This window comes from Ursus arctos, unplaced genomic scaffold (assembly GCF_023065955.2).
Source record: "Ursus arctos isolate Adak ecotype North America unplaced genomic scaffold, UrsArc2.0 scaffold_12, whole genome shotgun sequence".
NCBI lineage: Eukaryota > Metazoa > Chordata > Mammalia > Carnivora > Ursidae > Ursus > Ursus arctos.
The window spans coordinates 56,683,136-56,699,217 of record NW_026622786.1 but is presented as its reverse complement, the minus strand read 5'-3'; the positions used below and the strand labels follow the sequence as shown (position 1 = coordinate 56,699,217).

General features: G+C 39.8%; 1 long non-coding RNA gene across 1 annotated transcript; it reads right to left on the bottom strand.

Moving 5' to 3' along the window:
* Positions 1-693: 693 nt before the first annotated feature.
* LOC123000994 (uncharacterized) lies at positions 694-14,166 on the bottom strand. Its single transcript, XR_008958826.1, has 8 exons — positions 13,702-14,166; positions 6,703-6,789; positions 4,728-4,853; positions 3,601-3,663; positions 2,344-2,425; positions 1,797-1,850; positions 1,227-1,307; positions 694-938 (listed from the first exon to the last, which is right to left on the bottom strand). It is a non-coding gene; the product is annotated as an uncharacterized LOC123000994 (long non-coding RNA).
* Between the last annotated feature and the right edge of the window lie 1,916 nt (positions 14,167-16,082).

The window sequence follows — 16,082 nt, the reverse complement described above, 5'->3', positions numbered from 1 at the left end:
TTTTATCATTGGCAACAAGTATTGTTAATTGTGTTTTTTGAAGTAACAACAGGCTTACTTTGTTCATGAATATTCCTGACAAATGCCCAAATCTGAAAAGTCATACTTTTTCTGTAAGTTATTTTTTCCAAATAAAAATTATGTTCCATGAAAAAAGGCAGCTAGTTCAGCTTGCAACTCAAACAACTGTACAATGACTTTTCTTCAAGGCAGCCTTTGTACTTCAGTATGCAGCCAAATAACTATATGGCATAACTGATTTGGCATGCAGGCATTAAAAGGCATGTAAACAGGGTTAATACTTAATAAAATTAACAGTTTCACTGTTTATTCAAGGACATTCTTAAATTAAACTGGCACTTTGAGCTGGTAATGCAAGGCACTAACAAATACAATGACAACCTCACAGTGTGATACCACTGTTTTGATTCATGCTAAGGTGCCAACAGTTTCACCTATGACTGCTTTTGTAACATTAGCTCAAATGTCAATACAGTAAACAAAAAAAAAAAGCCAAATCGTATTTTAGGATTATTAAGAAAATAGTTTTGACCTCATGGGCCCCCCACAAGAGGACTTTGAGACCAATGGACTATACTTTGAGAGCCACCTATGGAATCTATGGAATCGTAACCTGATCCTACCTCCCCTCTTTCGGGAACTGCCTCTTTCAACTCCTCTAATAGAGTTCCTATAGAAGCTGCCTATTTCTAAGTAACCCTGCCCCATACCACAATCTAACTGGCCTGGAAGTGAACCAACACATTTCTTCCCCAGAAATTTTGGCCTCAGAATTTTGGCATGCGTACCGTTCACTGGAGCAGCTTCTTTCCAGTGAAGCTATCAGCTGTAAAACTTTCTAAGTGTCAGTTTCAGTACTTCCTAAGAAAGACATCAAGAGACAGACACTGCCAGTCTGCAGCAAGAGTGAGGCAGAGCTGAAAGGTGAAGAGACATCTCGTTAATGTTCAGATTAAAGGACCCAATTTTTCCCTGGGTCTGGCCATGTTGCTATCCTTGATTACTATGAACACCCTGGTGTCGCTACAATGAAAGTCCTCTGAGATTAAATCTCTTATAAAGGTTTTCTATCACTTATAATTAAAAACATCTGGGAAAAAAAATTCTGCTCAAGGGACTCTTCATCTGTAAAGCTGCTCTGACTCCACCCTCGGAGCAGAATTGCTACCTCCCACCTTCGAGCCCACATTCAACCTAACACTCACGTCTGGCACAGCATCGGTCTTGCTGCAGTCTCACTGTGATGCTTTCTCCCTTGGATGTTCCCCCTGATACACTGCAAGTTCCTGGAAAGCAAGAAAGTATAGGGCTTTTTTTTTTTTTTAATTCAAATCTTAGTAAATTAAGTATATAAGTGGATAAGTACAGGTAGGGAGAGGAAGAATGAGGGGGGGGAAGAAGCATTGACATAGACATAAAATCTTGTTCTAGTCCTTCCTGGCTAAGTCATTCCACCTTTCTGTGCCTCCATTTACCCACCTGCAAAATACCTGGGCCCCTGGGCTGAGGCTGGATTAGGTGAGACACTTGGAGTGACTTCACTAAGCAAAGGCTTCCTAAGTTAAGAAACTCCAGCCTTCCTGGCTCAGTTAGAAACACTGATGTTATAGAAATCCTGTCTTTAGATGGTTCCTCTAGGAATCATGATAAAGCTTATAAAACTTGGTATTTTGTAAATTGGAGGCATCCAAACAGACCCCACACACTGACTCCCATTTAACTATTTATTCAGGAAACTTGAAAACGAAGTCCCCAAACCACTAAGTAGAACTCACCAAAACAGAAATCTTATCATTCGTTGGTAAATCTTTTAATCTCCATTTCCTCGCCTGTTAAACAGGAAAGACATCATCCTCTGCGGTTAAATGAGACAGTCTTTGTTAAATCATGTGCTAAGGTTCCCAGTATGGGGTAAACGAAGCCCATTACTTTACAGGTATTTTTTCTCTCACTGAACTTCAGGTTTCCTTCAGGAAGCTCAGAATGAAATAACATTTATCAATGAGCTCACCCGGGCTGAGAGAAATCATCACTGCTGCCAGAAGCTCAACACAGCTTTCCGACTCCAAATCCTGCTCTTGCTACCCTTTTGGTTTCTCCCACTCAAGCAAAGAACCCTAAGATTTTTGTTCAAATAAAGGACAAGTATTTTATTCCATCTTTGGGTATTTAAGCAAGTAAATTTTGTAAATAAATAAATAAATAAAAATTAAAGCTGGAAGATCATAGAGGACATTAAATACATTTCAATATGATTAAAAATAATGATAGGTAGATTGGAAAGAGGAGGACGTTAATTTCAGTCACTGCCCTGACACTTACCAGCTTGGTGAGTTAGGCAAGTCAGTCAAGCGAAACGTATAGCAATTCCATCCCTTGTAAAATGAAAGAATTTGTTCTTGCCCTGCAGGGAAAGAGAACAACACTGTTTTCTGAGCACCTACCCATGTACTTCACAAGGATTTTCTCACTAATTCTCATAACAACTCTGCTCATCTGCTCAGGAGGGATTATTTGTTACTATTGTTGTTGTTTCTGAGAAGGAATCTAGGATCTAAAAATTTCATTTAATTTGCCCAAAGTCACAGGATTAATCCCTGTGATTCCCACCAGCACAGACTGTTCTACGTGCCTTAAAAAATGGTCGTGAGATAAAACATGATAAGAGATGAGAATGAACGTGTCACACCGTCCAAAACCTGGTCCTACTGTGAAAGGAGAAGAATGATCCCCGAACATCAAGTCAGGAGACCTGAGTTTTCAGCTCTTATTTCACCACTTACGAACTGTGCAATCTTGACCACTTCGCTTCACCTCTCTGGACCTCATTTTTCTCACCAGTAAAATGGGGCACATGGAATCACAGGTCTGGAGGCTTGCCCTACAGAGCAGTGAGGAGGTCCCAGCAAGATCACAATTGTAAAAATGCTTTGTGCTCCGTAGAGCCCTATACAAATGTGTGTTATTATTATTATTATTGCTATTACCATTATTATTACACCGTGTTCTTTGGGCAAGACATTTATGTTAAACTGACACAGCACGTAATTGGAGTGCTCAAGTTAAATAAATGAAGTCAGCTGTCTGACTCCTTTAAGATAAATGATGTTATTACAACATAATTGTATAACCCATATAGCTTACAGCAGCAGAAGGATGTGTATTTCACATGCCCTCCTATAATTACACCCCCATTATAATTTTGCAGTTAGTTGCGATGAGCTCTGGTCATGAAAACATGCCAATTTTGTATGGGATTGAAGTCTGCCTAATTTTAGCAAATTGAGAGTCACACAAAAGAAAAGAGATAAATACTATGTTGTTATTTTTCATTAGAGAACTGCTATATTAAGAGGCTGCGATCCAGCTGTGTTTGTTTAAATAAAAGTGTGATTTGAATACCTCCTACAGCTAATGTTCCTGCCAATGAATAAAAGATAAAAATGCAGCTCTCCTCTCGTTGGATGGGAGTCTCTGCATTCTAGCTGACTTGGAGATTTATTGTTCCACATAAGGAAGTTGAAAGCGTGGAGGGCAGACCACACGCAGGGGCCTTTTGTGTATTGTTTCAAGCCATACCACTAATAGATTTCTTCCACCGAGGCTCCCAGCAATTCAGCTGTGCTCAAATGCTCCACTTAACTGTGAAAAAAATAATAATAAAATAGTAATTATGCCTAAATAGCAAATGCAGCCCAGCTCGATGCTACGAGGAAGAAAGTAAACAGGAACAGATACCATTCAGAGAAGGAATGCTGTATTTAAGTGTCCTTGTGATAATGGATTGAAGCCTCCTTTATTTCTTCCAAACAGACCCTCTCACTTCCAGCCAAGTGCCTCTCTGTCCCCGGTGTCCCCCAGGAACTAGCAACGTTCTCCTGGAATGCACAGCCCTGACAAGCTGGCCAGCCCAGAATGAAAGATAAGATATGATATCCAAGCTATAGCTACAATATAATGCAACTCTGAAGCACCTAGAATGTTCTAGGTGTCTGGCATACTAGGATAGGACAGCATTAAAATCTCTGCCTCAGGAGATCACAGGCTAATGACAGATATAAGGTACATACATAGTTCCCATTCTCCAAATCATTAGGTGTGACTTTTAAAAAATGCCATTATCTGGACACTGCTCTTGACCATTCAATTCTTGTCCACATTGCCCTCTGACATAGCCATGCCAGACTTCTTACATGCACACACACACTCACACACACACACACACACACACACACACACACTCACACACACACACACCCCGCGTCTTTTACCGCCAGGTCTTTTCAGGTGCTACCCCCGCCCTCTACCTGACCTCCTTCCCTCCTGTACTCACCGAGTGAACTCATCGTCATGATTTGATTCACACATCAGCTCCCACAAGTCTTCCCTATACCACCCTCACGGATGCTCCACACGCAGTGGGAACATAGTCCCTCTCCGTGGCACTAATGCCTGTACTCACGTCTCACACTAACCCACGCCCGACGAGGCTGGACTGAAGAGACCTGCATCATGTGTCCCCATCTCATTCTGGGGTGAAGGGAGCACATTGCTTCTCTTTTCCCCCTTTTCCCTCCCACCAGTCCTCACCAACTACCAGAATCACAACCATCATGAGCCCTTATGATAGGAATGCAACTTTCAGATGTGTTAAGCTGGAATAAAAATAGAGAATGATAGTTAATTGAAATATTCTGTTTACTTACCTGTCCCTCTACTGGTCTTGGAGGAGGAACCATGTCTCTGCATCTCGGTATCCTCGGGGCCTATAACCGTGACTAGAACTTTACAGGTGTATTGCAAACAATAGACGGAGGGGTAAGCAGAGGAACCTAAGAGAGAAGACAGATGAAAAGCGGAAATAAAATGCAGTGAGAACCAAAATAAGGGATAATTCATTCACAGCTGGAAAAAATTGGCCTTCTGAAGAATGTGACCACTGAGCTAAGATTGAAAAGATTTGTGATTAGGAACTGGGCATTGCCGGTGGAGGGAACAGCAAACATGACTAGGCAACAAATCCCCCAGAACCTCACACTATCCAAACAGGGTAGTCACGCTATCCCAAGGGCATAGTTACTTTAGACATAAAAACTTTGAAAGGCTACATACTGTTCCAATAATAACCAATTTCTGAATCCTTTAGAAAAAGTCTTCAAGATCTACCTACGTAAGCACTAAAGGAAATCTATCTCAGATGGCTTTTTTTCAACCCAAATCTGGAATAGCCAGCTTCATTTCCCACCTCACTGTTCCCTCGAAGCTTGGGTCTATATGATTCACACACAGCATGTGCTCAATACACTGGATGAAGTCAGCGAACTAACAAACAAAATTGCCACCACCGGGGACAATAAAAATGTCACATCACTTCCTCCTAGTCACCAGTTCATAGTGAAGAAGAATTTGCCTGGTGAAAAAAAAGAAAAAGAAAAAAAGCGCACTACTTATTGACTGTTTAACCCTATGCGTATTACATAACCTAGCTAAGCTTCCATGTCCTCTCTCATAAAATGACGTTAACAGCAGTTGCTTCATAAAGCTATTGCTAAGATCAAATGAGACAGCTGTTAGGTTAAACCATATAAAATTACTGTTTTCAGGTGAAAGATCAGCAATTTCATGCAATTCAACCTAACAGAACAGTGATATAGTAAATGCTCAATTTATGTTAAGAATAAATATTGTATATACATGATAAATGCAGGTTTAAACCTTAGTTATATCATTTAATATTAATGAGTGAGTCAGCTAATGAGTAAGCCACTTGTTCTAGTCACAGTTTCATCATCTATAAAAGGGAGTTGATGATACTCAACTCATGGTAGGTATACCATGAGAATAAAAGAAATTCAAAATATCGGATACAAACAGGTCACTCAACCAGCAGAAGCCTGTATGATTGCAAAAGACCAAGATCTATGAAAAGGCTACAGGATTCCAAAAAAGAATGACAGGGAGAAAGTTTACTCAAGAGCAGTTCACAGCCATAGGTACCCTGGCTTTAGGCTGGGATATTCTTTATTGAGATCCTATGACCATGCACATAATTCTGAAGACCAGGTGTGTTGGAGCTTGACTCAAGGCCTAGTAGAGGACTTTGGGGCACTTGCCAGAAGCCAGTGACCCTTGAAGGCTCTGGAACGTCAGGGAGCCTGGTTTATACTGTCTGAGTCAATTTAAATAACCAGCATGACTGAAGTCTAAAAAATCCATTCAAACAGTAACCTTCATGATCAAATTAAAACTACATGTTTTGTGTTTTTTTTTAATCCTAGGGATATGGCATGGGGATCAAAACTAGATGTGAAATACTCAGAGGGAACTGATTAACAGCAGGAGATTTTGACTAGAAAAACATAAAGAATGTATTCATTCATACCATGAGAAATTATTATTATCGTCAGAAATAATAATAAACTATGTTATGACAACATGCAAAGTAGTGCGCAGACATGGTTTTCATCAAGTGTGTAATGCTACTAGCCATCCAATAAAGGAAGTATTTTAGTTAAATTTTGGAATATCTGAGAAGTCGCATATAGGGATTGTAAGGGGATACTGTTCACGGGGTTTCCGCAGCGGAGTGCTTTATCGATGTCCTGAATGTGCGCCTGGGGACCTCCATCCCACACACAGAGTTTACAGGGTACATCTTAATGTGGTGCTGAAAACACTCACCAAACCTCAAAAGGCTTCTTCACTTAGAATTTGGATCAGGGATGATGTGAGGAATCCTCTAGGGGATTTCATGGAGCTTGTCCTTTTCTAAAAAGGGAAAAGAAAAGAAAAATAAAGACATTCTGAACTACGCTGTGAGGCATTCAAGTGGGGAGAGGGGAGAGGATCCTCTCGAAAAACCAAGACTTAACCGTCAGCTGGTCTTGCGGATTTCCCACCAAACAACAATGGAGGGTGGGGATTGAAGAGTACAGGCTTTGGGGTCATTTACACCTGGTCTGGGTGCCAGTTTTGCCACCTAAGACCTTGGACAAATTTTAATCTTTAGTTTATCTGCTAAGGACGCTAATCATCTATCTCATGGGAAGTAACACAGAGCCTCAGAATTAGTCATTAGGCAATAAATGGGCATTAATGGGCACTTGCGAGTTTGCTCAGCCCCTCGAGGAAGATTTTGAGCTGCAAGAGGACAAATGTCAAGGCCCTTCATGTGGTGTTGGCTACCCAGATCCCTTTCCAACAAAGCTCTATAGTGGGCCTGGGGGGGCTACCCAGATCCCTTTCCAACAAAGCCAAGTGCGCTATGTGGGTGGCATCTGAGATTTGGAGGTACAGGTGCTGGCTGGGCCCTGAGGAGACTGAGCTCTATCTTGGTGTCTGCTTGGGATGCCCTGAGGCCCTGGCCTGGCCCTGAGGAGGCTGTGGCACTGGACAGACTAATCAGATCCAGGCGTTGTACGATTGCTGCAATATTGTGGGGGAAATGATAGGTTTTCTCCTATCGGAAGTCTGAAACCAATTCAGCATGAGATTTTGGTCATTTGAGAAAGAGCTTGAATGAGAAGCAGGAGAAGTTGAATAGGAACATATCTTTTCAATAACCTTGACAGATGCCAAAAGAAAAGTTAAGAAACATATAGGATACAATAATGTTTCCTAAACTGTTCCCAGAACACGTATTTGAGATGTTTATTGGGGTTTTACCAAAAAAAAAAAAAAAAGTGTTCTGTGGTCAGATAAGTCTGGAAAATGCTACACTGTATTTACATTCATCTTGAATAACAGCAATTCACACTAGTAAATCAAATGCTCCAAGAAAATCTGTAATTAAAAATATATTTAATTGCTCAATCCTTGTGTGTAGGTGGCGTTTTGCTTGTTCCTTTTTTAAATACAACATCTATGAACACCTCTGAAAATACCAGTGTTTTTACCAGTTTAAGGGGGGAAGGGCAAAAGCTAAAAAAATCACAGTACCAAACAACTGTTTCTACGAGTGTCTTCCAGGGACTAACGCCTCCTTCCAATAGAATTCCCATGAGGCATCCTTTCCCATTTTCTTCACTGCAGAACTCGGCTTAGCATTTTCAGGCACATAGTCTTAAAAGCTTTCTTTCATTTTCCTGCCAGCACCAGCTGGGAAGCTTTACCTGTAGCCCCACAGCCCATGGGTTTGGTACATGGGACAGTGTATTGAAATCATCTTAGGCTAGAGCTTGCTGTCCCTACTGAGCTGTGAGGTCCTTGAGATCAGACTTGCAACTGAGACGCCCGAACCCTAGCAACTGTTCAAATACACGCATACACCCAGTTTAACGTCTTCCACATGATTGTTAAACTTTCTTTCTTTTTTTTTTTTTAAAGATTTTATTTATTTATTTGACAGAGAGAGAGAGACAACCAGCGAGAGAGGGAATACAAGCAGGGGTAGTGGGAGAGGAAGAAGCAGGCTCCCAGCGGAGCATGGAGCCTGATGTGGGGCTCGATCCCAGAACACTGGGATCATGCCCTGGGCCAAAGGCAGACGCTTAACGACTGAGCCACCCAGGTGCCCCAGCCACCCGGGTGCCCCAACTTTCTAAGCTAAACTTCAAGGTTTGGACAAACCCTCTGGCTCGGTCAGAAAGACAAAACAATCTCAAGCCTTTTTCTACAAAGCCAATTTCTCATCCCTGGTTTGGTTGTCTGCACAGACTTGGAGTCTTAAGGAAAGGGAAGCTAGAAACTTAGCTTCCTGTCTGCCAGATAAATGGCTCTTATCTGTGGTACAGCAGCCAAAAACAAGAAGCTTTATTCTAGAACATTCTATCTCTACAACATGTTCAAAATGTATCCAGTCCTCTTCAATCCCACCACCACTACCCTTGTTCCAGTATTTGATATCTTTCATCAGTGACATTGCAAAGGTGTCTACACTGGTCTCACCTCCCCCATTCACGGGACACAAGACTGGTCATTTTTTCTATTAACAATGGGTACCATTTCTACAGAAAACCATGAAATGTACTTTCACCAATGTCATATGATTTAATATTACCTAGATCACGGTTTTCTCCTACCCCCGAAAAATATTTCATAGAACTTCATAAATCTATCCATCATTCAAGATCATCTAAAATCTGGCCCATATTTTATGATTACAAAACTAACGTTGACAGTTTGGGCATTTATATTATTCTTCTTTAAGCACTCAAACAACACATTTTATCTTAATTTAGTCCTGAATATATTTACTTTTTTCGATAATAATTTAATATGCTTTAATTTTTTACTGAGCTGCAAAACAAGTTCAAATATATCGTGCAGGTATTATCATGTGATGAAATCGCATGGTATTTGTCTTTCTCTGACTGGCTTATTTCATTTAGGAGAACTGACACCTTGCAAAATTTTAAAGATTGTTTTCCAGTGTGTTCTCACTTACAGTGTTTCTAATGAGAAATATGTTGTGTCACCTGTCACTTTATTTCTCTATACCTCTTTCTATATATTTGCTTTTTTTCCCCTCTTTATCACTGGCTTTGAACTATTTAATGAGATATTCCTTGGTAAAACTTTATGTTTTTTGCACTTGAGATCCATTAATCTTCCTGATTCTATGGGTTTATAATATTCTTCCAATTGGAACAGTTTGGGTGATTATTTCTTCAAATATTTTCTCTGTCCCTCCTCTTTCCTAGTCTTAAGGAAATCCAATTATATCTATGTTGGGCAACTTGAAGTTGTTCCACAGTCTTGATGTTTTATTTTTTTTTAATTATTTTTTCTTCCTATGTTCCACTTTTGATAGTTTCTATTGCTGTGACTCAAGTTTACTGATTTTTTCTTCTGCAGTGTCTAATCACTCATTAATCCCATTAAATAATTTTCCATCTCAGACGTTGCAGTTTTCATCTCTAGAAGTATGATTTGGGCCTTTTTATATCTTCCATGTCTCTTCTTGAACATATGGAATATAGTTATAATGGTTTTAATATGTTTATCTGCTGGTTCTGCATCTTTGTTAGCTCTAAATCATTATTGATTGATTAATTTTCTTGGACTCGTTATGGGTCGTATTTTCCTTCTTTATCATATGCCTGGTATCTTTTAATGACAAATATTGTGAATTTGTCTTGTTTTGTGCTGGATATTTTCCGTACCCTATTAAATTTGTGAGTTTTCTTCTTAGATGCTGGAAATTAGAAATAGTTTGGTCCTTTTAGAGCTTGTTTTTAGGATATTTATTGAGTGAGATCAGAGCAGAGCATTTACTGATGGAGCTATTTGCTCTCCACCAACAACGCAAATTCTTTGATTGCTCAACCCAAGTCTTGGTGAATCATGAGGTCTGATTTTTTTTCGTCTGACTGGTAGAAACAGGCACTATTTCCAGTCTGGCATGGGTGCCAGAGACTGTTCCCACTATCATTTCAGGACATTGTTTCCTTATCCACAGGTAGAGTCCCTACACGTATGAGCTGATTTATCTATAGAATACTCAATGGAGAGCTTCTACAGATCTCTGGTTCACTCTCTGTGAAGCTCACTCCCCTCTAGGACTTTGACCTATGAGTCTGCCTTGGTGTCCCCAGACTCTCAGATGTAGCACCTCAATTCAAGGGGTCCAATGGGCTCCATGTAGATTCCCATTAGCTATACTATGGCCTGGAAATTCTCTCATGGCAGCAAGATAGGGAGATCATAGGGCCTACGTTATTTTTTCCCCTTTCCTGATAACCACTGTGTTTTTTGTTTGTTTGTTTGTTTGGGGGGAGGGATTGTTTTTTGGTTCTTTCAGGTGGGAGAGTAAATCTAGTCCTTATTACTCCATCTTGGTGAGTGGCAGTGGTCTATCTGTATTTGTTAAATCCTTTTCCTCCCTGTGGTTTCATTGGTATATTTTAAGTTCATTGACCTTTTATTCTGCATTTTCTAATCTGCTAATTCTATTTATTATTTATTTTTCATTTCAAATACTACATGTTTTATCTCTTGAAGTTTCATTTTGTTCTTTCTTTTGTCTATCATCCGTTTCCTCATGCTTATGTGGGTGTGATTCATGGCACCCCAAAACAATTACAACAGGAACATCGAAGATCACCGATGACAGATCACCATAACAAATAGAATAATAATAATAATAATAATAATAATAATAATAATAAAAGTTTGAAGTATTGTGAAAATTACCAAAATATGAAACAGACATGAAGTGAGCAAATGCCACTGGAAAGATGGTGGTGATAGACTGGCTTGATGCAGGGTTATCAAAAACCTTCAATTTGTAAAAAAACAAAACAAAAAACCAACGCAGTATCTGTAAATTGCAAAAGGAAAAACCATACTGATTTTCACAACGGCTATACCAGTTTGCATTCCCACCAACAGTGCACGAGGGTTCTTTTTTCTCCACGTCCAGGCCAACATCTGTTATTTCCTGTGTTGTTGACTTTTAGTCATTCCGACAGGTGTGACGTCTTGATCTGCATGGCCCTGATGATGAGTGACGTTGAGCATCTTTTTATTTAGTTTACTTCTTAATGGCATTTGTTTTTGTTCAATCTTTAGACCTGAACAGATTAGAATTCAGCCAAGGACTCAAGGGTACTCCTGCGCATATTTCTGGAGATTTTCTGTCCGTACATCTCTTTCCGTTCTCATAATTTGACTAAAAAATTCCTGACACTTATATCTTTCCAAACTTTTAGCCCTATAACCTTAACTCAGTGTAAATGCCATGCTCTGTGTGAGGTTCTCCTTTCTGCACTACAGTCCAGAAATTTCCTCCAAATAGATAGCCAGCACAATTGCCTTATTTTTCTCTCCTTCTCTAAGAGATCACTATTCTGCAGTACCTGTTGCTTGATGTATGAAAAATTATTTTAAATATTTTGTCCAGTTCCCTAATTGTTTTCAGTGAAAGAGTAAACCTATTCTCAGTTACTCAGCTATGGGTGGTATTAGAAGTCCTCTTTGGGTTCTCAGCACTTAAGAATGTCACACAATTATCTCCCAGTATACATGATTTCTGAAATTTGCTGTCTGCTATAATTCTTTTTTTCCCCCATATGTAATGTGACTATTTTCTCTGGCTACTTCAAGATTTTCTTATTTTCCTTTGTTTTCAGCAGTTTGAATATGATACACACACACATACAAACACACAATGGAATATTACTCAGCCATAAAAAAGAATGAAATCTTGCTATTTGCAACAACATGGAAAGACCTAGAAGGTATTATATTAAGTGAATCAAAAAGAGAAAGACAAATACCATGTGGTTTCATTTATATGTGGAATCAAAAAAACAAAACAAATGAACCAACCAACCAGAAACAGACCCATAAATACAGAGAACTGAATTGCTAAGAGATTAAATTCTCATCCCAAGGAAAAAAATTGTAATTATATATGGTGATGGATGTTAGCTAGAATTTATTGTGGTAATCATTTTGCAAAAATATACAGATATCAAATTATCATGTTGTACACCTGAGACTAATATAATATTATGTCAATTATATCTCAATAAAGAAAAATAGAGGGGGAAAAAAGAAGTGGAACTAAAAAACAACGCTAAAGAGATGAAACATGTTATAATATGGTAGGTGTTCAATGTATACTTTTCTGATTAACTTAATCAATAATGGTATAAGGGTGGATGGATTGAAGTTCTCATTAACACATCTGAAAGTTATACTTTCTACTTCAAACAGCTTCTGGAAAAATCTCATTTCCCCTGTTGCTATCCAAAAGGAAGATGAAAAATAGATATTCACCACTCACATATTAAGAATGTCTTACAACATAAAGGATTTAAAAAAGCAAGATGTCAGGTGTTGGGTGGAGGGAATGGGGGTCAAGGGGAGCCCTCTGAGCGTGAAATAATTCTGTTCTGTCACCAGTGGTCAGTGAGGTAGAGTAACCAGAAAATACAGTGAGATGACATGTTGGACTAAGGACATCCTCAGATGTCAGACAACACTGGCTTTAAATCCCAGATTTCCATTTATAAATTTATAAGATGTGGCAATTTGGGAAAATTAATTAATCTTTCTAAACCTCAGTGTCTTTATCTGGAACACGGGAATAGTGCCTCCATTGCAAATTTGTTATAAGGGTTAATTAGGATAAACAACATAATATACATGAAAGAGCCTGAGAGATAAGAGGAGTTCACTATATGTTTGTTTAAAAAACATATATACTTACAAAAATGAAATGTTATCTAGCGGGAAACAGTCACTGGAGCCAAACACACAACATAAGCCAAAACTCAGAAATCTAAGAGAGAGATGCCAAACCAGAAGGTCCGATGCCAAGAAGCAGCAGCAGTGGTGAAAGTTATGCAGCACAGTCTGCTGGAATGGCATTACCCAAACCTGGGTTAATGAAGACAATGCGTCTCAAGGGAGTGATGAGGGGAGTCTAAAAGGAATTCCAGTCAAGATCACCTCTAAGGAGGCTGTCACCACTTGTATTTTAGGATTCCATGCTTCTGCCTAAATAGTTCTCTCCGCTTGCTCCCATTTCTAGCGCAGAAGACGGCACAGCAGAGTGGTTCATCCCTGGGTCTTAGCAAACCCTCCCTCAACATCTTAGCGTTGTGACTTTGGGCAAATTCTTGCAATGGACACTTGCCATTCTTTTAATTTACTTATTATCGAAACTCCTCCTGCATGTTTGGGATATTTTCTACCTTATAAATCTTGGTTGGAGCAGAGCATGATTCTTACCAGAGAAGGTCAAGGGGCTGAATGCTCACTTTTATAGTCTCCTCGGCAGACAGGACTTGAGCCTTTGAACCCGCCCATCAGCAGCGTCCACCGTGGGCTTTACATTAGCTCAACACCCAAAGAAGCAGGGCCGTGGAGAATCCTCTCCTCTGGAGGTTACCACTGCAAAATAACATTCCAGCTGTTGGTCTCTAGGGTCCTCTAATTGCTGGTTCTATTTTGGCAGAAGCGATGTTTTCCTTTATGAACCAATTTTCCGGGGTTGACCTTGGGTAGTGTTTTTGGTATCTTCTGAACCTGATTTTCCAATCAACCTGATGATTCCTCTAATAATTCCTTTTTCTTAAATCAGACAAAGTTGGTTCCTTTTCCTCCAAATTAATGCTGCAAATAATACACTGCTTTTCAGCGCCAGTTACGCCATCTATAAAACGGGGACAAAAGCAGTTTCTGCTAACAGGAAGCTGTGATGATTCTCTGAAAGAAGCAAAACAATGCTTAAAGGAGTTGCTGAAATACAGATTTTTCTTAGTAAAGTTAGCCACTATTATTTAGTGTTTCAAGCTTTACAGAGAAATTCTGCAAACACTATACCATGGAAAGCTCACAAAATCCCTCAAGAAAGATATTCACTTTACTAATTTGTGAACACGGGTCCATTAACATTAAGCACACAGAATGAACAAAACTAGATGTACTGAGAAAAATCACTAGGCAATACTACCATTAAGATGGCTTATGAAACAGCAGGAACAGATGAGGTCAGAGCAGGAAAGGGTGTGGGTGAGAAGACGGTCCCAAGGGATCATGAACTCTGATGTTCAAAGACCAGGAAAGATGAGATGCTTGCAAGCAATACTAGGAAGAAAAGAACAAAGCAATACTAATAGGAAAAAGAACAAAGAATAAAGGAAAAAATTAAGGTTGGTTAAAAAAACAAAAGAAAATCATAATTCGAGAAAGGAGGGGTTAATTATTCTCCTGCTTCAAATTCTTGTCCATCTTCCTACCGAAGGAAGAAAACATATGTGGGACTGGGGGTAAAGAGATGGTAGGAGGAAGACAAATGGGATGATCTCCTAAAAGAGGAAAAGAGACGGTGCTGACACAGGAATGACCAGAGGCATCTTGTCTGGCAGTCTCTACTAGAGTGTCCCACGGTTCAACATCCAGTGCCGGGGAGGGTGGAATCAGGGCAGGTGGAGCCTGGACCTGTGTACAAGAAGGAACCCAGTATCATGCAATACCACGGGAAGGACACAGCTACAGGAATCTCTAGGCAGGTGGTTATACTTGAAGCCAAAGTAAAGACTTATTCAGAATCCTGATTACCAGACCTTTCAGAATATGATACTGATTTGTTATTTTTTTGCATCAAGGACAGCACCCAAATTAAAAAATGAGACTTAAAAAGAGATGTTCTACCAATAGCTATGCAGGCTAAGAGGTAAGCCAGAGTTCACATATAGTATGGAAGTGGCACAGAAAAAGAGGAATCTAATGTGGAAAAAAAAAAATCAAACAGCAACAACAAAAAAAACCCACCTATAGGTCAGGACCAAGGCACATCGGCAAGTCAGGTGAGAACCAGAGCCACAATGAACACTCATTGCTGAGAGCCACCCCCGACACACCATGCGAGGGGGTTGTGGAAACAGAAGCACATGAGAACGAGGCTCTTGATGTGCTCAGAGAGACTGCATTCATGCCCCTTTAGGGCGGGAGGTTCAGGGACCCCAGGTGAGAAAGCTGGTCGAGGGAAGGCAGAAAGGGAAGCAGGGGAAAGAAGAAAGGAAAGAGGAAGTTGGTAAGATAAAGAAGGAAAGCACGGATAGAAAGAGAACTGGAAGAAGACAATGGGGGAGGGAAACAAGAAGGGAAGAAGAGAGGAAAGTGAAAGCGAGGGAGAGAACAAGAAGAAATGAGAGAAAAGATCTCTGTGTTAAAGCAGGAAGATGTGAGTGAATCACAGGGAGAAGGAGGGTGTTAGAAAGAAGATTTGAAATGTATGTAAAGTGTAACTCAATTATCTAAGATCAGCCATAACACAGGAAGAAAAAAAATCACATCAGGTTGTAACTGCTATAGTACCAAATAGTTACATTTAATGCATTTATAAACAGATATCTTTTGGCAAGTGAATCAAAAAGGCCTCCACAAGACACGCGATTCTGGGCTTCAATCCATTCACTCTGTGAATTAATTGACTTTATTTGAACTCTACTGTTTTCAGTTGGAGAATTCACTGTGAACATGTTGCACATCTCCCAGATATCAAATAGCAAATGCACTGCAGCCAGATTCTGAAACAGAGCCAGAAATTGTTTATTAATCAGACAAGGGTTTCTCTGTGATTAGGAAAGACAACCAAGAGATAAATA